The sequence below is a fragment of the Polyodon spathula genome, chromosome 40 (assembly GCF_017654505.1).
Source record: "Polyodon spathula isolate WHYD16114869_AA chromosome 40, ASM1765450v1, whole genome shotgun sequence".
Classification (NCBI taxonomy): domain Eukaryota; kingdom Metazoa; phylum Chordata; class Actinopteri; order Acipenseriformes; family Polyodontidae; genus Polyodon; species Polyodon spathula.
In genome coordinates, this window is record NC_054573.1 from 931,989 (window position 1) to 956,759 (window position 24,771).

Sequence of the window (24,771 nt, forward strand, 5' to 3'; positions counted from 1 at the left end):
ATAATACAGTATATGAGATTTTTGGTTTACATTAATTAATCTATTAATCTTGTATTTATTGTAATGTGCTGTTTTTACAGAGCTGCCAATTCAATACAGAGGACTTCCAGTTAAAAAGCATTCCAGGAAACAAGAACAATAATTGTCAATCAAAACCCAGCTGCCTTTCTTCTATGTTGCAAACCCCTGGCAACTGTAACACAATTCAACGAATGACAAGGCCAGGGATTGACTTACAAAACTGTATGCATTCTTTGTTCTTAAGAAAACTGCTGTGGCAAAAGGCACAAGAATAAGCAGAACGAAAATAAATGAATGCACCAAAAAAAGGAAAGGTTTTAGTAAGCGACGAGATATGAAGAAAGTGGATTCCAGTCATGGAAACCTACCTCTATTCCTTATAGGATCACACTTTACATGAAGTGTCTCCTAATTACTGTGTATTTACATAGTAGCTGCTTGGTAAATACATAGGCACGTATACTTAATTACCATGTTATTATGCATAGTTTCAATGTACGTAATGTGTAAATCTTTTTGCATGGTATATATTACATAACTCTATCAGAAAAGGGTTAGGGATAGGGTTATGGTTACTTTTCCATTGTGCAAAAATATTTCCACATGAAGTACATTGTATAATAACACTGTCATTATGTATAAGTACACATGTAGCTACCATGTAAATACACAGTAATTAAAGATACTTAAAGTGTTGCCCCTTATACATATGTCATTTGGACCTGTGGAAGGAAGGTCAAGCTGTTTTTAATACAGGATGCAAAAGGTTTCGGGTTCAAGTCCTGTTATGCACATTTCTTTTGCAAAATCAAAGACATTTTGTAAAACACCAAAGAAAACAAGCAAAATGTGTCTAATGAAGATCAAAGTATGAGCTGAAGTTACAATTACCAGCTCCTAGAATGGCATGCTTTCTATCCTGGGTCATTTCATTGGCTTCTTTCCTGTCAATAACCAATCAGATCCTTCCCATATTGATCGACATGCGTTCCGCTAGGAACCTGATTTGTTTCACCAGCAGGAGACACTGCTGGGCTGAAATAACCAGGGGAGTGTAAAGGGTTAAAATGAAAATTTAAATTTGTCTCCGTGTGCAAAGGAATGAGATTGGAAAGACTCAAAAACAGGAATCCAGTGCTGAGTGGAGAAAGGGATAAAAAAAGGTCCATGCTATTTGTGAATATGCTGTTTCAGCATAATTTGAGACAAAATGTAAAACAGATGTTTAGAATATAAAATCTACAAGGAACTAGCTTGACTAAGACTGCACATCATTTGCTTGGGTGAAACATCTCCTCTGTAACCATTAAAACCATTCTCCATTAAAAGTTTCTTCTATTCGACTAGAAAAATGTGTTGCACTAATTTATGATGTTTCTGTATTTTGAATAATCAATGAATGTGATCAAAAGTAACCATGTACTGGAGATCACTATTTAAAAATATTTAATATAATTATAATAAATAATGAAGTTACCACAATTCACTACAGAAGTAAAGCAGTAACGGACTTCCTGGAAAGCAAGGCAAGCAAACTGAGAATTTTCTTTAACCCAGTGTACTGCCAGATGTCAATAGCACCTATACACTCCATCTCAAGGCCATCTGCAAACCTTTGGATAGCCATGTATAGTTATTCTGTTTGTTTTTGATATGGATTGATTCAACCACCTATCCATGGGTATTTTAGGATTACCTCTAGTTTGATCAAATTAACCCCTTACTATGCAAGGTACTGTAAGACATGTACACATTTCATAAATTACTATTTGTGCAACAGTTTGGTTTTTTTTTGGTTTTAAATTCTCATAACAAAATGGATAAGTGCACTAGGCTTTTTGCTCTAAGCCAACAACCCTTTATTTCTGGGACACATTTATTTGGGAAGTATGAGGACATTTTTTCCAGAAAGAAATAACAAGTACATTTTAGTTAAAATGTAATTTATTTATAAGGTAGCTCTTTGCATTTAGTACCCTTAACTAAACTGTAATGATAGTGTAATAAAACGGCAATCACACACATGGTTTTGTAAGTACAATGCAACTGTTGAATTACAAAATTTTCAGTGTTGTGTAATTACAATGCCATTACTGTATAACTAGTCTTGCAGCTACAGTGTAATTAGAGGCACTTAACGTAAAGTGTCACTAACTGTTCTGCAAAAGTTTGTGCTTTTTTTCAAATGAATGCCCTTTTCCAAATCCATCCCACTTCAGAATTTCATCATCAAAGTTTCATGTTGATTGCTTCAGAGTAAGGACTGAGGAGAGCAGAATTACATAACTTGATTGTTGGGCTCATAATCGCCATGCGAAGGAGAAGCACTTTGATTAAATATTGATGGGCCAGGGAATAAAGAACTTGGTACGTGTATCATGGTTTTAAACCACCGTGTCAGCACAGAACAGGTGTTTTGTCATACATTATGAATGCATCTTAAAATCTGAAAATATGAATCGATCAGCAACTGCAAAATGCTTTCAGGAGTCCTCTTTAGCATTTGCAATATTGAAAAGGGCAAGGCAGAAGTGATCTGAACGCAGAATTCAATTGAAAATGGAATGGCAGATTCAACATGACCTGAATGAATTCAATCTTCCATCTGTGTTTTAGTTCAAGTGTATGACTAATACTGAGATTGTGTCTCTGGCTATTTTTAAATCTTCCTCAGAGAAAGCACAAGACTTTGTAGCAAAGAAGATTCAATATACTCAATAAATAATAATAAAAAAACAAAACAACGAAAGCACTTTATAGGGCATGCATAATCACATTGTTATATCATTTCCACTTAGTGCAGCACCATTGTTTTGCCCTTGCAGTGTCAATAGTGTATTGCCACTGGTGTACAGTAATGCTTTGCAGCGGCTGTGTTCGAAATAGACAACTATTGATATAGAAGGAGACACACCGGAGATCTTTGAGGCAATGAAACAATAAACTGTTCCTGCCTCCACTTTGTAAGAACCGTTATACATTTTTGTGTACTGTCCCTCATACAAGTCTGAAACTCTATGCACTTTATTATTAGGAATCCCATTGGGCAGTGAAGGGTTTAAGTGTTGCATTTTTATTTTATTTTATTGCTGCCGTCCCTTTTATTGCTTCTGCAGAGTTTCTTTATTTCATTTCATGCAATGCACCCGTTACACGACGTTTACAAAATATCTATACAGAATATATCATATGTTACTGGAAGTTAATGAGGCAACGCAAAAGGGAGTAGCACTTGTTGTAAATAAGAACACGCTTGTTCTGCATGAAGATGCTTTTGGTTTTTATTGGTGATTTTACAGTTGCAATAAAATAATAGCTGACTTGACTGAAGGTGCTTATTATGCCATTGATAGAGAAACATAAAGCATGCTGAAATAACCACTACTGTTTAAAATTGTCCTTTCATATTTAAAAGGCCAGATTTCTTGTTGGTTTCAGAAGCTTGAAACTCTCTTGCTAATATAACACCCCACTGTGTGTGTTTTGCAGTGTTGACGATCATTTACCAGGTTTACCTAATCTTTCAACCCAGACTTGATTCTAAGAGAGGTTGTTTTAAAAATTTCCACGAGGGGTGTGCGATTGTATTTTATGCCCCCTTTCCCCTCTTAAATTGTGCCAAATATGGGCTAAAGAAAATCTCTTAATTCTCTATGTAAATAATAGAGCAGGCATAATATTGGGGTTTGTGTTTATCCTAAAAAAAAAAAACTAAAACAAAAAAACACACACACACACACACACACACACACACACTCGCCATTGCCAGTGTTATTTTTGAATAAGCAGTAACTTCATCAAAGCAAAAATGAGAAATTGAAATATGTATTTTTTATTGGCCTTAAATTCCGAGAAAGGGAATCGCGTAGTTATATTAAATCAATTCATGAGTATAGATTAAGGGAACATTTAATAATTCCAGGAACCCCCATGTGGAAAGAGTGATCAGTGTGTGCACAGAAGAGCTGTAGATGTGTTCAATGTGTGTGTGGATACTCCTGGAGACTCATGTATTCCCAGAGCCTTTTCAGTAGATGAATCGATAGCTATCATCTCAAAAGAGATCAGCTGAAATCTGAAATGAAATACAGCTGAAGGAAAGCCATTTGCATCTACAGTATAGCTTCCTGTTTCTAAACCTGAATTAATAACACAATGCATCAACTACTCTGCATCGTTATTTCGCTACATGGAGATGATCTGATGTTTAACACCTTCCTTATTCTTATTCTTGATCTTGTGTTTTATAAGTATCCTGTTGGAAGAAACCAAATATTCCTCTGATCAAATCATATTGGATGTCTTCTCTTTGCTCCATTATGTGTGCACGATACTTCTCTGTGGATTCCATAATAAATTATTTAAAGAGTAAGTAACTCAAATATCTTTTTAGTTTTACGTTTCCCTTACTATTTAAGTGATAGCGTCCATCAAAGAAGGCTCTACCGCGTGATAGTTGACCGTGACTGGAGTTTTGCGTCCCGAGCCGAAAGCCAGGGTAGAGGAATGGTTGCTTTTGTCGGTGCAAAGTATTGATTGGCTGGTTTTGTTGGATAATTAAATGCTTTTGGAGCAATTGTGTTTTTGTTTAGTATCTGCTGTCCGATGAAAGTCAAAATGAAAAAACAAAAAAACCCAAAAACGTCACTTGCACTAATTGATTTAAGCTTGACTGGCAGTTGCGATGTTCCAGCGGGCATCCACTTGTCTGGTTCAACGCCCACTAGAGCTGGCAGCTGATTGGCTGATGGTTCTGAATCCTTTTTTTAACTGGTGGCAATCATTTTGAGTGGTTCTGGGCTATTTTGCTCCAATATGTTTTTCTCTAAATGTTTTCCCCCCCAAACATCATTGCTGTTACTTCCTCCTTAGGTCTGATTTTTGTATTTTTTATACAATGCATTTCTTTTTTTTATTTTTATTATTCTGTATTACAATGCACTGCTGGATGTGCTACCACTGGAGGCAGGACAGCATCAGATTCTATGTTTTACTCTTCAAATTCCCTTCGGGTCTTGCATAATGAGATAATCAGAAGTAAAAGACAAGGAGTTGCATTTAATGCCCTGAACATCAAAGATGGTTCCATTCCTCAGAGCGGATCTCAAGCTAATGAGCTGTGATGTACCCTTCATGGCTCTAGGCGGCTTGCTTTATTTATCCCCCACATATTCTATCTCAAAGCAGGTTTGGGAATTTATTCTCTGCATATGATGCTCTCATCAATTGATAGCTTACACCAAGCAATTTACTGTAACAAAAGAACATTTGATTTCCCTGCACTGTTAACTGGTGCAGATATTAGTCAGTGAAGATATTTCCAGTTGGTCACTTTGAATGGCTTCCTAATGGTGACCACCAGTAAATTGTATTGGTGCAATGATATAGTTATTGCTTGCTATTGCAGACATAGGATATGTAATGTGTAAGCAGTTCAGATACATCTATAAATCAGTTTCCTGCTTACCTACAAAAAATATCTGTATGCATGAGACTTGTCATTGAAACACCAGAGAGGAATTGAGATATTAAAATTCATATCGTACGCCTTCTATTGCATTGTTTTTGAGGGAAAGCAAACATGCCAAACATCCACTATCTTTGTTGCTGCTTTTGTGCGACAGTACTGCACAAATAGGGAATCATTTTTGTGTACCGTCCGAGAATTGATTTGACCCTTTATTTCTAGTACTACCAAAACGTTCTACAGTTTTGATGTGTTGAGACATGCTGAGAACTTCTCAAATGAAATAACAGAACAGATGGGAATCATGGTGGGTTTGTTTTGTGTTTCATTTATTTTTGTTATTTTGGAAACGTTTTATCAGTGCTGAAGTAAAGTGATGGTTCAGAGTGGGACTCACTTTTACCTACGATAAATCAAGAAAACATCAATAATAACTAAAGCTACCAGCAACTTTAAGGCTTCCAGTTCCAGTAAAAAGTAACAGCACAAAACCTTCATAAACGCTGTATAATGTTTTCCACATCAGTTAATACCGACTTTTTTTTTTTTTTTTGCTGGTTCATTTAAACAAGGATCTCTTTAGGGTTAATGCTTGCTAGATTGGTTATGGACAGTCTTCTTTGATCATTACCTGCTTCGTTAACTTCAGAAAGGTTGTTATCTCTCCTCTTTATGATTTTACGATACTTTCACACCAACACGTCTAAATTGACGCCCCACCGCTTGATGGTGCCAGCATCGTTCAACCGGTTTGGTTCACATCTGTCTATTAGAGGTCAGCTCACAACTGATAATTAAATTCACATTTATTTGTATTGCATATGAGTTTTACATTAATTAACAATACAGGTCTTAAATGTGGAGTTGTGAATGAAACCCTTTCCATTGTGTCTCTAATTATTGTGTATTCACATTGTAATTGCTTAGTAAATACATGTGTACTTACACATAATTACAATTTTATTATGCATAGTTGCAATGTACTCTAATGCGCACATCATTTTGCATGATATAATCCTATCCCGAACTCTAAACATAACCACATCCCTAACCTTTTCTGATACAGTTCTTCATATATCGTACAAGATTTACATATAAAGTACATTGCAACTATGCAGAACACCATTGTAATAAAGCACACTACTTAGTAACTACTATGTAAATAGAGACACTGAATGGAAAGTGTTACCCATTTAGGTTGCTCCTCAATTTTTATAAACCATACAATGTAAAAATAAAAATCTGGAATTTTAGCAACAAAGAAAACGTCTTATCCCCGAGCAAACCTGTATACTTAACGTTCATCTGCTAGCTAATTTAATTATCATACAAATGCATCTTATTGCATGAAATTATCTAGAGAAATAATAATAATAATAATAATAATAATAATAATAATAATAATAATAATAATAATAATAATAACAGTTTATACTTCTAGCGCCCAGTCACCACAAAAGAAAGAATGAACTTTAAAGTGCCCCCATCTATCAAGATCATCTTAAATTTGTTTCCATAATGAGATGCCAGTTTCATTCAAAGGTACTTAATGTGATTTATGGGAGTGAGGTACATTTATATGGAAAGCAAGAAAAATAGTTTCTGTATCATAAAGTATTAGCAGTCCGCTGACGGCCTAAATAGATTTTGAAGGAACTGAATGAGCCGAGAAAGAACAGATTAAAGTGACTGGTAGTCGCTTATACGATTTGTGGTTTTTGAACGAATGTATATATGGAAATGAGTTGGCAACCATCTTTCAAAATGTTTTTTTTTTTTTTTTTTTTTAAAGGGGGATTTTCTTACAGGTGTGTTTTTTTTTTTTTTTTACCTGAATTCTGGTCCTTTGGTTAACTATTTTAGTAAACTGCTCACGTTCTCAGACTGTGTAAACATCCGTGCAGACTAGAGTTATACTTGCTCACCACCAAGAAAAAGACCAGCTTGCTTCTCCTTCCCGAAAAATCTACTGAAAAATAACACTGTAGTGTGGCAGTGCACACACTGTATAAATATGTGCATAAAGCAATCTGTAGAAACCCAGAATTGACCACTGCAGTTGTCAAAATATAAATACAAAACAACAGCTTGGCCAATGAAGTGTAGGCTTATTGCAGGGGTTATTTTAATGAAAAAAGACAATGTGAAACCTTTCCTTCTATATAGATCCGCCATTGCTTGGATATTTTGTTTTATGAAAAAACAAATGCCAATACACTTATTAGATTGCTCCTTTAATTGGAAGTCTCCCTAAAGCCCCTTTCTTCTTCTAAAGCGGTGACTGTTCTCTGCAGTGGTCCTTAGATGTCTCCAGTTTTATTATATTCAGAAAAATGTCAATGATGGGTCAAGCTACAGGTAGCTGTGGAAATTCACTACCAGCACTGAGGAATACAGGAAAATGCAGCTTTAATAAATTAATGGGCTTTTCTAAACAGGACCGTTTTGTTATCTGTGCGCCAATACAGAAAATAAAGATGCCTTCCATGCAAAGCAAAAACGTGCTGCAGTAATGTGTTAAAATAACCTAGGCAGATGCTTCTGGGCTTTCTGTTTTAAAAATGTCACTGCTTACATTTAATCTGGATTGGACATATATTGCTATATTGGATTTATGTATGTTCTGCATTGTCGCAGGTTAGGAACTATGCATCATAATGTATTTAATGGCACACAGACATGCACTTCATTTTTATGCATGTACCATCTACAAAGAACTCCAGGGGGCTCACAGGGGTGTTTCAGTTGACAAGCTGCCGAGATGAAACAAAATGAAACCCTCTGCTCTCTTTAAGAGATGCATTTTTCTATCCTAACCTATTGCTAACACTGCAGTATGTCTCTCAATGGTAACAAATTCTCCGGTGGATTCTAATTCCCTGGTGAAGATTTTGCTAAGTGAACATCGTTCACTTTCTAAGATACATAGCAGACGGTCACTTAATCTTGTTATAGATCTGTAGACCGTGTGTAATCCCCTTCTCTTTTGTAGGTAGCGTATTTACAGATGCAGTTGACAGGTTACATTTGCAGTCAAGGAGTTATTTTATTTTTGCAGGCAGAATTCTTTATATTTGCATTTTTATTACATTTGCTGGTAGTTTTTTTTATTATAAAAGAACAAAATGAAAGGTAAAGAAATAATCCATGCAAGAGACATGGTGGGTATTCTTCTTCTTCTTCTTCTTCTTCTTCTTCTTCTTCTTCTTCTTCTTCTTCTTCTTCTTCTTCTTCTTCTTCTTCTTAGTAGTAGTAGTGATAATAGTGATAGTATATTTGTTGCAAGTGGAATTTGCAGCATCAAATAGTCTTGTGCTTGCTAGTAGTTGGTTGTTGATTGCTCTTTCTATGCTACACACACAGTTTTTATGGAGAGGACTACTTGCAGGTTCCACAGAAGCCAGTAAGATAATGGCAACCAACACTTTTTGATGTTGATGGATCAGATTGATACAGACGTCATTTAAGTTTTTTAATTACAGATAATTACGGTGCTCAAGTTGAATTATGACTAACACAATGACCTACATTTGTAAAATGTGAAGCAAGTGCTCCGGCAATTACTATATAAAAAAAAAGATACATACACAGTGCCATGGTACTCTAAGGGAATGCCAGCATGAATTAATTAAACCCAATGTGATACAATTGGAATGTTAAAATATGATGCTTCTACCACCGACAGTGGTAACATTCTATCAATAGTGTCCTCTATTGAGCTGTCCTTTATAAAACCATTTATTAAAAAATCACTGCTTTGCCATTGCAGGGCTACCTCATTGCCGTGGAAGATCTTTGACTAAGGGATGACATTCTAGTGACAGTATTTGCTAAGAAAAAAATAATAATCATTCAACACAAAGCACGCTGCTTTTACTTGTTCTATGCATTTGCTTTGTCAATTATCAGTTGCAAGAAGCTGTATTGCGCACAACTGACTCATACAGTTTGATGTTCTGCAAGATGCCACAAAATCACCGGGACTATTTTTAGGAAGCAGCGAAGCAAATAACTGAACCTTTAGTTAATTGGTTGCTAAATAGGTTTCACTTGTCAGTTGTGACAGGAGAGCTGGATAATCTTTAAACTGAGAAAAGGTGATTTTTTAAAAAAAAATTATTGACCGTTGAATTCGTTCTGTTCGAAAACTAAGAAGCTCTCTTTCATTTTTAACCTTTCCGTGAAAAATAAAATAAAACTGAGCTGTCTTTATTGTTCTATAAAATCACAGCCTGTTCTTGAGAGACAGGGAAAACGTCTCTGCAAAATGCTTCAGTTGTCTTGTTTATGGTGTTGTGATATGTTTAAAATTGCTAAACACCCTGTCAATTGGAGAGTCTAACTGTGCACTACACATTGTATTTATTTTTACATTTTATTTTAAGACTGCCAAACAAATGCTCCCCTGATTTTCTCCTATGTTTAGAATGTCCAATATGTGTTTCCCCTCACTGCAACGAATCCCCCACACAGCTCAGGTGAATCAGAGGTTCAGTGTGTGCCCTCCACTCCTTTTCCAAGCCAGCTTCCTCTTGTACACCCAGGAACTCGGGTGTCAGCGAGCTACTGGCCTCTGGAGAACAAAGACCAGCCCAGCAGGTCTGTGCCTGCACTCACCAGGCACCTGGCTGATAGGGTCCAATATAGCACGGTGACGAGAAACTATCCCTGCTTTTTTTGCGTCCCAAACCAGCAGGAGTGCTAGAGCCAATGTGACACTCCCTCCAGAATCCTCAGCGAAGACTGTATGACTCACCCTGCACACCAAGCGTCCATGCTTTTCCTGGGTGAGCCACCCTGGGACCTATATTGTATGTCTTTTGAGACATTATTATGAAATGATCTTCAATAGCAATGCATTGGTCATTGACTGAAATAAGCACAATGAGTCACAAGAGTCTTCCATTGGTTGCAAAAGTGATGATATTTTCATAATCTGATAACCAGTGGTATGAACCAACATTGTTATAGTGTCAATACCACTGTGCAATAGTTCCAGATTCATTATAATAATAATACTATTACATCTCTCTTTATTATAAGTCACTCTTATTGTACATGCAACACAAAATGCGATCAACGGGGGAGCCTCTCGTGTTTTATTACCCTGACCCAGCCCACTGTGGTCCCACTGGGGAACCAGTCATGACTTACTCCTACACTGAGTCCATTAAGAAAATGTCAGGCTAGAAAAGATGTTCTATACAACAAGTTCACTGGATCAGGTAGATTTGGACAGGGCCAGAGCCATGGGGCCTAACAGCAAGCATTAAAACAGTTGTCTGCTTTTATGCTTTATGATTAACCTTCTCCCTTCCTGGCAGTGCGTCTCTGGGAGTTCACTATAGGCATATTTTCATAAGGTAATTTGGGATAAACGACATTTCATAAGGTCCCCATGGCCACATCTCCCCTGGGGCTCATGGGTCATCTTATCAAGCTGTTTGATGCAAACATAAAAACAAGGCATGCATCAGGATGCCTCAAGCTTTCCCAGAGGTCTTTGACCCAACCTTTAACAAGAAATGACAAAGGCTGTTTCTTACGTCTCATCTGCCTAACCGCATTCTTGCCCGTCGCCAATTCATTTCATGTTGGTCTTTCGTTTTCGCTCATTTCACTTACTGTAGGGGAAGACCTATATTTGATCATTTAATAACGGTAGCTTCAATAGGGTAGAAGTCATATGTGCAAAATCCGCAAAATCAATGCACACAACACCCACACAGTTTATATAGATCTACTGGATTGTATGACAGGGGGTTTTCAAATTATAATATGCTTAGAAGTTATGTGGGTTATTGTTTAGAGATCTTGTGTAGATTATGTGAAAGGGCTGTGAAGTGGAGCTGCACAGTTTGTCTAAGTGCTATCATTCTCTAAGACTCCATATTTCTGTTAACAGATAAGGTCTTTCAGAGCACTGCAGTAAATGCCTAGCTTATTGATTGCAATGTAAAAGTCGTCCCATCTGCAGGCAAATCATTCCCATTGTCTTGTGCTGCTGACTGCAGTGGCTTCTGATCCCTGACCGTCACATCAATTGTAACTGGCGAGCAGAGCAAAGGGAGTGAATGCTGCTGTTATTCTCTGCAGAGCAGAAGGGTTTTTTAAAAGGGCACCATTGTGGAACAGATCAGATCTCCCAGATTGGTTTAATTGAATGTAAGATTTGAAAAGAAGCACATATTTCTATAATTAAGAGTACAAGTTAAAGATTTCTTTCTTTCTTTTTAAGTTATGGAGATTTTGAATAAGAGCTGACCCTCTATTGAGTTCAAATCATTTAGTGGCATTGATTGCAGTAATTAGAGACACTTAATGTAAAGTGTTACCCAATATATTTAAATAATAATGTACCCAGTTTGTACCTATGGATTGTGGGTACTGAAATACATTCAAGTCCAAACCCCCAGTTGATATAAGACAGGTGAATAAACATATTTTGAAGAATGCAAGTGAGTTTAAAGAGAAAAGTCAGTATCTCTGCATTGTTGCAGTGTACCGTGTAATCTTTTAACCTCAGTAGCATTCTCATTCCTCTTGATGTGTTTGAGCAAGCGTTGGTAACTAGTTAGAAGTTCTACAGATAAACTAGTTCTACTGGTAAGAAGTTCTACAGATAAACTGATGAGTGTCATATCTGCATAGCAAACAGAAAATATAGCTTTCCCCTTTTCAAATACTGAATTGCTTGCTGTTTATTTTTCATTCTCTCCCTCACCAGAGCAGCTGACAAGTCAGATCATTAAAATGGTTATCGCCCCATCCAGAGGTTTAAATCACTGTCCGCCTTGAATAAAGAGCACAAACAACTGGATGAATTATGCATTCTTTCAAGTATACATACCCCCAGCCCCCCCCCCCTCGTTGTGTTTGCTGTGAAATGCTATTTACTTTCAGAGAAAATTGTTTCAAAGAGTGTCTTGCACCAGAGTTCATTAATCACAGATACTGCTTTTGCGCAAACGACTAAAGATTTCAATCATTGTCCACAGTGAAGAAGGATCATGATGAACAATGGCATTAATAATTCAATTCAATTCAAAACTTTTCTTTTCTTTCTTTTATTTTGCAGACCAAATGCTGTTTTCACATTGTAGGCTACTGGCTTTGATAACGGGAAACGAAAGCCTATTAGTTCTTTTAAAAGCTTTGAAGTACACAGCTAAAAAAGTTATTTTGTATTACATCGTTTAGTAGGTCTCGTGTTCCATACATTTCAATGCTGAACTTGTCCTGTATTGTACAAGAGTTTACGATAAGAAACAATTTGGAAACATTTGAATAATTGGAAAAGTAACTGAGAAAGCAAGCAAGTGTTTTTTTTCCCTTTCAATTGCATATATTTTCAGTGCCTCTACATTCCTTCATTCCTTCTAGTGGAAAGCAAGACCTCAGTGAAGGAGCTGGCTTAAATTATCTAGGAGCTGTCTAGCAAGACTTACATCAATTTGCAGCCTTTAAAGGCAGGAATATATAAAGGTGATTATTATGTTTATATGCACTTAGTATTCTGCCTCCTGGAGTATGCCAAATATGTATTTTGTATATTGTGTTTATATGATATGGAACGTGTTATTTCTCTAAAATTTCCTTTGCATCTTTTTTTTGTAGTATACTGAATACTAATCACCAGAAATTGAGCAGGGGAGGAATTGCCATTTAAACAGATAGTGTCTTTCGCACAATGCTACATACAGCCTTGCAAAACTTGCAGTATTAAGCATACTACTAGCTTATACCACCTAGCAAAAGTGAAATGCTCATATGCGTAATATTCAGTTTTCAAAAGGATTTTTATTTTTTATTCTACGTAAGTATACTGCATACTGAGTAATAATCAAACATGTAAGAAGTGCTGGACAGGCATGCTCTGTTACAATGGGGTACAGCAGCCCATCTGATAAAACTTCACATTAAGTGTCTCGAATCACTGTGATATTTACATACTCGTTACTTAGTACTTACGCATAGTTACAATGTTCTTAACATGCAAATCTTTTTGCACGATATATGTAAGTACACAATTATATCAGAAAAGTATTTAAGATCAGGGATATAGCATGCAAAAAAAATTACACATTGTAACTGCATAATAACATTGTAATTAAATGTAAGTACACATGTATTTACTAACTAACTACTATATAAATGCACAGTAACTAGAGCCACTTCATGTAAAGTGTTAAAGTGGTTTGGATTGAGGTGCATTCTCATGATTGCAGAGAGCATTAATCAAGGCTTTGATGTGTATGTGGTGACCTAAACAAATCTTCTACAGATTTGGTCGCTGCGCTATTATTGCAATACAACGCAGGAGTATACACCCTGTGCATACAGCTGACATAAGTCTCCAAACAATAGCCATATTTATCATAATGGGGAAAGAATACAGCGGTCACAAAAATAGTTCAAACAATGAAGCTGAAAAGTTGAGTGCCCACATGGTTGAACACCCACATGGTTTAGTTTTTCATTTATGTATCAAACTTTCCAAAAGCAATTGAATGTGAGCTGAATGTTAGAATTAAAATAACTAAAAGTGCAGGGAACTGCAATAATCTGTGTGCCTTTCCAGTCATTTTCAATGGTCAATGTAATTTTTAATGCACATCAAATCGGATCAAATCGTACTTAATTCGATTCCAAAATTGATGCATCACCGTCGTACGACAATTAGGGACTCAGTGTGCAAGGTGCAGTAGGGAATGCGCATGATCGTTAAATTCGGATCCAGTGTGCAATGGCCTTAAGGCCTGAGAGAAGACCATGTGGGGAACCTTATGACAAGGTGTGTGTGTTTTGTGACTGGTTAAACATCGTAACTGCCTGGTATAGTTAGAACTGGTACAAAGTTCAAGTTTAGCTGACAGTGACTTAAACAAAGAAGACGACGCAGCGATCTGATTCAAGCATTCAAAATTCTCAAAGGTATTGACAATCTCGACCCAAGGGTCTTTTTTGGCCTGAAAAAAAGAAGCAAGGACCAGGGGTCACAAATGGAGATTAGATAAAGGAGCATTCAGAACAGAAAATAGGAGACACTTTTTTACACAGAGAATTGTGGGAGTCTGGAGCCAACTCCCCAGTAATGTTGTTGAAGCCGACACCCTGGGATCCTTCAAGAAGCTGCGTTCTGGGATTCTGCTAACAACCAAACGAGCACGATGGCCTCCTCTCATTTATAAACTTTCTTATGTCCTTATGTTCTATATGCATGCATATTTCCTGTCAATATTTAATTTAGAATCGTTCATAATTGGAGTAGAACATCAAAATTTAATTTTGAAGTGTTGAATTTGACTATGATCCCAGACTAAGCCATCTGCCCCTTAAACACTGTGGACCAATTCCTAGATAGATTGATGGCTTTGGTCATTGCCATGTCTTTTCTGACCTTCATTACTCTCCTCCTTGGACCATATTGAGACTATCCTTATAAGTACCAAACATCAACCACATGCAGATTGAATGGCCCTTTTTATATGCAGTTTAAGTACCAGTGGGTTTTAAATTAATTGTCCGATTTGGTTGAAAAACTCCATCTGAGAAGAGAGGTAACCCTGTGGGTAATGTGTTTTTGTGTTTATGTGTGTGTGATGAGAACAAATATAAAAAGCTTCCAAAGTCAATGGGCAATCAAACTGTTTATTCACAGCCTCAAACAATCAAATTTAAACAGTTTATCTAGGATATATTCCTGCGTAACCAGTTCTGACAGACAAGCAATTATTAGACCTAGGAGATATACATTTCACAGCCAAAGAGTCTTGTAATTATAATGGCGTTTCTTTGCTAAATGGCTTTTAAAGATACTTATTTATAGATTCGGATCTGGTCCCTAACCCTGTATTATTTTCACTGCTCCCCTTATAGTGTGCAGCTGAGCTGTATGTTTGAGAGCCACATGTGAATCACATGCAATTTGTTGTTTGGGTGTTTCAATGAAAGCTTGTGAGGCTCATCATTAGAGGTAGTCCAAATCTGCTGGAAAATATGCAAAAAACTGCTGGCATTTGAAGTAAATAGCTGCAGAGTGTTCTATGGAGCATCTTATGTGTTTAGTATTTGTATTAATAATGGCTTATAAAAATGTAAATCAAGTAAACAGAATCATATCAATATATAATATATTGGTTAAGTATGCATTTCTGTCAGTTCAATCTTTTGAAACTGTCAGACGAAACCATCACATCACACGGAACTTCTTATTGGACCTCATTTTCAAAGCCTCAACTCCAGTCTTTAATTAACTGAAGGAGACAAAACACTATAACCTAGAACGAAACAGCTAAGTTATGTATTTCAGGTCACTTTAGCAGTCTGTTTATGATAATTATGATGATGATGATGTAGCAGCTGAATGTGGTGAATCTGTGGAAGACTGAAAATTAATTAATTTCGGAGGAATTCCATTATCTGCATATTTGGACTGGCTCCACTTAGAATTTAATTGTAATTGTGTGAATACACATGTCTTTAGTAAGTAACTGCTATGTAAATACACAGTAATCAGAGCCACTTAATGTGAAGTGTTACCAGATCACTCATTTTCAGGTAAAAACTATAAGAAAGCAGCATTTAACAAGCAGTCGATTTGATTTATAAAAATATTTATTTATAGTTCAATACTCCATTGACAATCCTGGCACAGTCATGTTGCTAACATGCTGAAATCTGAAGATAGCAAGCTGCTGGCATTTCCATTTAAAACACTTACTGCAAAGTGTTTTTATTAAAATAAAAAAGGGAAAACAATCATTTATTTTTAAGTACCTCCTTGAGGTCGTGCCCATGTGGGCTTAATGGCGGTCTACCAAACATTTTAATTCAGAAGGAAATATTGCGTCAAATTAAAAAAAAATACACCTTGTTTGCTGTAGAAGCATTTGTTAGTAGGGTTACCATCTGTCCCTGTTTTTCCTGGATTCTTCCAATTTTGAGAAAGGATCCTGGGAATTCAATACGCCTTTCCAGGACACGAAATGCCAGGACCATAAACTGAGCACAAGTTAGATCAATCACGATACAATATTCCTGCAACAGATGCCCAATATGGATTGGTTGACAGTACTATAGCTGTAATATTATCAATGTCTATTGGATTCATGTAGGATTTCTAAAGAGAGTATAAACAGCGAGGTACTGCTTCATTGGTGTGCCCCTTTTTTTAAATGTTTGCACCGGCCGAAAGTTTGAAAAAAAAAATAAGTAATTACTATGCAGTTACACAGTAATTAGACAGAACATAGTGGTACTGCTTTCTCACACATAGTAGGAGTTTTCTGCAGTAATCTGCTATGCCACAAAGTGATCCATTGACTGTTGGATGTTATGCAGTGAATAGGTTTGCCGTGGCATTTGAAATGAGGTCCACCTCAACTACAGATTTGCATTCGTATTCGAACTGGACAAAAGCTGTGAACAGAAATATGTATCCACTGTGTAAGCACAGATAAACAAATACATACCAAAACATAATAGCTGTGAACTTCAGTCTGATTAATGATTCTCTGTTGACTGGTCTTTGTTTTCTTCTCTCTTAGACATTTAATAATTCAACTGGTTTGGTTGTCTGCTCTAATTTACCTCTAGCCCCATTACAGTCCATTATGGATGAAGAATATCCTGGAACTTAATAACTTAAAGGGGTCTGTTCAATTGTATTTAAACAATGGTGGATATACGGCAAATATCCTTGTTGTTTAAATCCTAAATAACTAGAGCTAGCTTGCAGCTTGTAAGACATTGAACTCAAGTGAAAGCATCTTATATCAAATGTTTAAAAACATTTTAAAAACACAGAACTGCATTTGAGTAATTGCCATTAGACCAGATAAGGGAACAGCAAATAATAATAATAATAAAATGCAATTTTAATCAACTTGCTTTTTAATGTAAAGTTTAGGTACCAAAAGACTATCAGGGAATATAAAAAGCGGGCCGGTGATAATGTTTGGACAGTTAATAGGAAAGAAAAAACTGTGGTTAAACATCATTAAATAATTGACTATGTACTTGTCTTGGAATATTGAGCTTTTAGGCTTTGTTGAACTATCAAAAGAGTTTTCAAATATTTTGAATAAAGTAAAGTACTTTTAAAAGTATGACCCTAGGCTTAGTATTACCACACGCAGAGCTAGGGAAATATCATCCTTGTATTACAGACTTGAGAAGTTAAAGCAGCCAAATAGAAATATCATTCCTGCTGGGCGCCTGCAGCGAATTGCCCTTTTATATTGGTATCACTGGAGGATTTGTGCCATTGTCTATAACACAGCACCTTTTTATCAGTCAAGAGGAGCTATCCATGTCTGTTTTATTAATGGACATGCTAAATGCATTTTAATGAATCTCACAGTCTTTACCATTAACCGAAATAGACTACACGGACAATAAACTGTGACAAATGCTCATTCAATGCATTGATGTGTAACATCTTCTGAATTTGTTTTTGTCCTATCAGAAAATATATTTTACTATAATCGACGCCTACCTTGAAATTGATTTTGGAAATTAGCTTACTATTGCCTCAAACCTTTTATACTGAAATATGTATTATATAACCAACATGATATTTCTTTATGTATAGTTAATATCAGTTAATATTACTCACTGCAATTCAGATATTAACGTTCTATATATTGGATTCTAATCAAACGAGGGGAATGCAAAACAGATGCATGGTTTGTCTTGGTACCAAAAAGTGGAGATTGAATTAGGACAAAGGCTACTAGACATTTCTTTACACAGAAAGTCATGAGAGTATTTAATAGGCTGCAGCCATATGGTTGATGCTGAATCATTGGGATCCTTAAAGACTTGACTTAATACATTTTTTAGCTCCATCAGCTACAGGTAACCAGATGGGTATTGATTGGCCAAGAGACCTTGCTTATATTCTTATGCCCTTTCTTATGTTCAATTTGACTGTAAACATGAAAGGTTCAGACTATGAGAAAAGCCAGGTAGACAACTGTTTCAGCAGATTTCATCAATATTAAGACAAGTCATGTTTTGATCAATGCCTTCATCAATGTTGTAACCTTTGTATATTGACTTTAATCCTTACATTTTAATGCAGAATTATAACTGTAGTTTTTATCACAGAATAGAAAGGCTACTATTTAGATAAGGCAATATTCGTTACAAATCTGAATACAATTTGGGGTTTGGGCTCATATCTAGCATAGGTAAATGTATGCTTAAATTCAACTGCTACGTGTGACAAATGCCTTTTTAAGAGACAAATCCAGTAGTAACTAATATTTGTCATATGAGACACCAACTTCTTGCATTAGCTTTCAATAATCATTGTAATGTTGACTCTTTAAGAACAAACAAACGAATTATTATTTTTTCAAAATATGACAAAAAATGAGTGTTGGACGTTTTCTTGCAACATTGTAACCTGTTACAGAATATTCAAACTGTCATTGAATTCCAATTTTAAGTGAACACACTCCTTTTCAGATTTTCTAGATGTATGCGTGTTCCCCATACCAGATGGCCATTTGTGAAGGAATAAAAACTGTTAAAGCATGCTAGAGGGACACTACAATCCTGTCATTTGTCATCTCCCAAAGCTTTTTCTTCAGTGCTGTAGGCACTCTGAATACAAAAACCATTATTTATTTTCACGTTTTTCAAATTCAGAAATGTTAATGATAAAGCACTTAATCTAACCATTGTGATCCACATAACTGGATTTCAACTCTTGATGAAAATGATGCTTTTATTTATTTCTAACGATTCACACTCTTAAACATGCAATAAGGCTGGAGGCTTCATGCTTTTCTTTAATGAGAGAGAATGTATAAAATATAAATTAGCTGCCGAGGGGAAAAAGACAACGTTTCGCTCTTTTTTTTTTTGATGAATGTTTAGATATGGAACACTTTTTCAAGTAGGTCTAAAAGTAAAACTCTGCTGTATTCTTTGAAATAAAAAAAAAAAGTCTGTATTAAGGTGATTAGACTATGTGTTAAAGAGCTGCTCTTCATTTCTAGTTGCCTGTCATAAGCCCCTTTCACACTGGCATACTCTTCCCGTGATTTCACACTGCTTTTCATAAAGCAGGGTTGACCTGGGTGACAGAAGGAAGCACACAATGTGCATATCAGTGCCCCGGAAGCAGCTTGTTACTGACACTTCCATCCAAGCGTCTCTGGATTGAACAATCAGCCCAATCATGAATTTAGTTATTCTAACAATTTTCCAAGATTTCACAGCTACAATGGTTTGATTTCATGTGCACAACAAACACTGCATGACTCTGCATGTGATTATAATAAGGAACAAAAGAGATATCTAATAACACACACGTGTCAGTAAAAAAACAGCATAATTCATATAAAATAAACAAAAAGTTAGTGTGGGATTTGACATTGCACCAAAATGTATTTCTTATAATGCAGCAGTATTTGTCAAGTTGACTCCAATGAGTTTTAAGAGGGATGTAATTAATATGTGAATATCATGCCCTCAAAGGGAACTAGCAAATTTGGATCCTGTTATCTCAGTGGGGTGCTTAGGTAATTAAGCGAACAACACATTTGATATGGGTGATATTTCAATAGTAAATCTGTCACTTGTTTAGGACTGCAAGAATAATCACTTAGATATATATATATATATATATATATATATATAGCTATATAGATATATATATATTATATATATATATATATAAAAATTTAATGTACAGTCTGTGCAACGGACCTCGACCTTCCTTGGCAGGTTACAAACTATATCCAGAATCAACATTTATTGCATGCTATTGCATATCAGAATCAACATTTATTACATGCAATTGCATGGACACTGATACTATCCAATTCAGAAGTTTTTTTCATTGGATACTCAGGTGTCACGCACCTTCCTTGATCCTTTCCATTCACAGAAAACAGCGAGAGGTGCTAATAAAAATCATTATCACGATTTATAAAGTAATTCTTGACTGGAGGAGACCTCCATAACAGAAAGAACAGAGTTTTTAAGGCCTGCATTAATAAAGCATCCATTCTCACAACACTGCAGCATTAAAAAACAAGACTGCGTGCCATTAACCTCTTCACAGAAAGGAGGACTCCCTTCCAAGATGATTTAGACAAACTTCAAGAAGGTTTAATTAATGTTTAAGTGCGTGGCTGACAGCAACTCTCCAGTGAGACATTAGTGTTCATGCATTCTAAAGAACTGTGAGAGATTTTATCATGTTGCTTGTGACACACTTGAGATCAGAGAGGTTTGGATGATAAACTGAGGACTATGGGTAGGGTTGAGACTGCTAAAACTGAAATCTAAATATTCTTTGAAATTGGGGATTACCATTTTTTTATTACATTTTTCGCAGCTTCTGGTCTATATTGTTGTTTTTTTTAATTCAGATATTTTCCAAGTACAGCAACATTGATATAAAAGTGCTAACACTTTGCGAGGTTCGTTCTGTAGATTAATATTTCAGTCCAGCTATTTCACAAAGGGGCCTTGCTTTATTCACAATCCGTTACCCAACCCATCATTGCTGTATCATAGCCGATGTGATCAGACGTGGCCGCAGAGGAACACCGTCATCCCGTAGCAGGGAGGCATGTGCAGGATAAGAAGATGACAGGGGAACAGAGCGAGACTTTGCAAGCTGTTTTCACTATTGCAATGATTGTCAGGAAGAGTTTTAATCAAAAAAAGATCAAAGGAACGGAAATTCTTTTAAACTTCTTTGGACTGACTCTGAAATCCAGAAACAGTTAGTGGGCACTGTGTGGAATGTATGCTTGTTTGAGAACAGAGTCGCTGGCGAACGTGGATCCACTCAAACCCAACAGCAGTAGAAGGCTGTCTAAAATCGAATGCAGAGCAAAAATTAAAAAAAAAAAAAGTGATGCACGCTCTTTCAATTGCAGCATGCATTGCTTGAGCAGTTTCTTTTTCCTGAACGTAGTGCTGGTACAGATTTCTTTAAAACAACACAATACTATCCGGGTAAAATAACACTGTACCACCTAGGGTGACTGATGAGAGTACTCAAATAATCTGCACTGAGTGGATTTTGCACAAATTATTTAATAAATGAAAACAATAGCTGAAAAATAGAGATTTCCAGCAGGGTATGTAAGACATTAGCTTCTGTGAGTTTCTTTTCGTATTTCTGTATATAACAAATTGTGCCAGGTGGTGTTTTTGTGTCCATTGTCATTTAAGGTCACTGACAACACTGTCAAATCACGATCGTAAATATGACGATCACAAACTACAGTGTGAGAGAGGTGATTTTTAAAATGTGTTTTCTACCTTATAATTAATGTCAGTGGTCTGGTTCCAGTCATATCTTTATTCCAAATAGTACAGAAACCCCATATAACCTTTTTTAAAATAAAAACCGTTATGGGTTTTTTCTTATATCAATAGCATATATTTATGATGAGATTTCTTTGTTAGGGGATGATATTCAGTTATAGCAGTCATGCATATAATATACATAACTGATATTTTTAGATTTATTATCTTGTATTTTTTAGCAGAAGAGAAGAACTCAATCAGCCGTCAAGCTCCTTGCACTGAATATTAGCAATCAAACAATTAGATTTTCGTGGAAATAATCAAAGACACTTGAACAAGGATTGTACTTTACTGCATTGTACTTGCCAAGAGCTACTACAGCCTCCAATTATGCTGAATTGCAATGCACAACAATTATCATGCCTACTCTTTGAAGGTCAGCTGCTTCACTGGCTTGCAAAATTATGATTCTGGCTCCTTGGAGTATCTGTGTATCCTGGGTTGCTAGGTTTAATCCCAGGCTGTAATTAAGGCTCAGAGGTTTTTTTTTTTAAACTAAGTTATTAGAATATGAGACGTATCACCGCATGGCATAGCAGTGCTAAATAGAAGACCTTTTATTGACATCTTTGATAAACGCTCAGCAATAACTCTTGTGGACTCTTTGTCACTCTACAGGATTGCAAAACATGTGGACAATATATGAAATACAGTATTAATCATTCCAGTTAACACAGTACCAGTACTAATGCTGCTAGCAATCAAATAAGAATAAATCATTAACACATTGAGCGTCTCTGATCGATGTATATTACACTGCAATTACTTGGTAAATACATGTGTACTTACACAGTATTACAGTGTTATTGTGCATAGTTACAATGGTTTAAAGTCTATTTTTTGTTCATGATACTGGATAACTCTAACACTATCCCTAATCCTTTTCTGATACAATTGTGTACATTGTAGCTATGCATAATACCACTGTAACTATGCATAATAACATTGTAACAATGCATAATAACATTGTAACTATGCGTAAATAAACACTGATCAATTCTGAAAAAAATATAATACAGCATTCCTGCTTAATAGTTGAAAAGCCAAAACAAATCCTTTAGATTTGCTCTAAACTTAGTAGTAGTCCCATTTAAAGCCAGTAGAGGGACTACACTGTGGCAGTTAATGTTTTTATATAGCGCCTTTCATAGTGGATTACCATCACAAAGTGCTTTTCAAGACTAGGGTGTGTGAACTGTGCATCAGCTGCAGAGTCATTTACAAGAACGTCTCACCCGAAAGATGGAATACAAGGAGGTTAAGTGACTTGCTTGGGGTCACACAGTGAGTCAGTGGCTGAGCTGGCATTTGAACTGAACTGCTTGAGTTACGGTTGTATTAAAAATGACTAAAACTGCCATCAATCTACATGTCTTCTGGTTTCTGGGGTATAAAGAAAATCAACCTTGCGCTTTATATTAAATTATCCTCCTAGTACAGGTGACCTTTCAAGTCAGTTTTGCCTCTGTTTTATTGATTGAACATAATTTGACATTCCAGCCACAGGTCTGGAGTTTATAAGCAGTATGTAAATGAGTTTGAATTATGCAGATGAATAAATTCAGACTAACTGGGTCTTTTGTTCCTCAATCAGACCCACTGCCTACTAAATATCTTCATAGATAATCATAACATTGTAATTATGTATAAGTACACATGCATTTATTTAGTAACTGCTATGTAAATATGCAGCAAACGGATACTGTTACTGTAACTGCTGTGTGTTTGCATTGACTAAGTAGCGTGTGCAAATTGAATGATCTCGATTTGCACGCTTTCCTTTCTGATAGTCTGTTATACTTACACTACCTAGGTCACTTCACCTTCACCTAGGTCACTCCACCAGCTGCTTAGCCGAATGCTACAGTAGTTAACCTGTCCTGACTGGATTTGATGCATCAAATGATAGATCACAGCATTGTATATAACTATAAGTATTAATAAATGCATGACCCGGACCTCTGGAATACCTACATAACTATGCTTGGGAAGAGAGAATGTTGAATATAAAGTACAAGGAGTGAATATAAACACAGGAGACTCAAGTCTGAATGCTTTGTTAGCTACATACCATATCAAGGGATAAATAGAACTTCATCTTTCCAAACCAATTACTTCAGAACGGTTTTTGAAACTTATGTGGGTAGACAGGGAAGAAGTCACATTTAAATATTTGGCAGGGGGATTTGAAATTGTGTGCAACCACTCCACTTTTGAATGCCCACGCCTATGAACAAGGTAGATTAATGTTGAAGTGAGCATTGGCTTGTCAACCTCAGATGAACCTGCTTTAAAATGGAATATGAAAAAGGAGTGTTGCTGCGTGTATAATGACTACAGCCTTCGCATGCTCCAGGCACAGCATCCTGTTTTGCCATGCATTTTGTTTTATTAATCTTTGTCAAGAAATCTTTTATTGTGCATGACAATGGTGGTTGTAGTCATTCTTTTATAATCCATTTTATTTTTATAAAAAAAAAAATAATAATCTAAGTCGTGAATGTGGTGTGATAAGCAGGGATCTTAGTTTTCAAAGGCACTTCATATTCGAAGGAAGTTTCAAGCTCACAAGAGTGCCATCAATCAATAATATGAACAAAGCATTTTTACTTTAAACATTAGAAATACTTATTTGTAGCAATAATAAAACCCAACGAAACAGCATCCGCCTGGATGGCTATTGCCAAACTCACTGACCCAATCTTTAGGGGTGATTTTCTGCATCTTTAAACAGCTTGTTCAGTAAAGTAAACTGCAGCTATATTTCAACACGACTGTAACACTGACAGTGCACGTCCTTCGACCTTGACCTCGGCACACCAGAAGCAGTTTTATTAAACAAACATGTTTACTAAATTTAAAGCAAAATTGCCCGTGTTGATGATTATATATGATAAGAGTATTGATTTGGTTAAACAACAGCCTTTCATGTTTTTCTT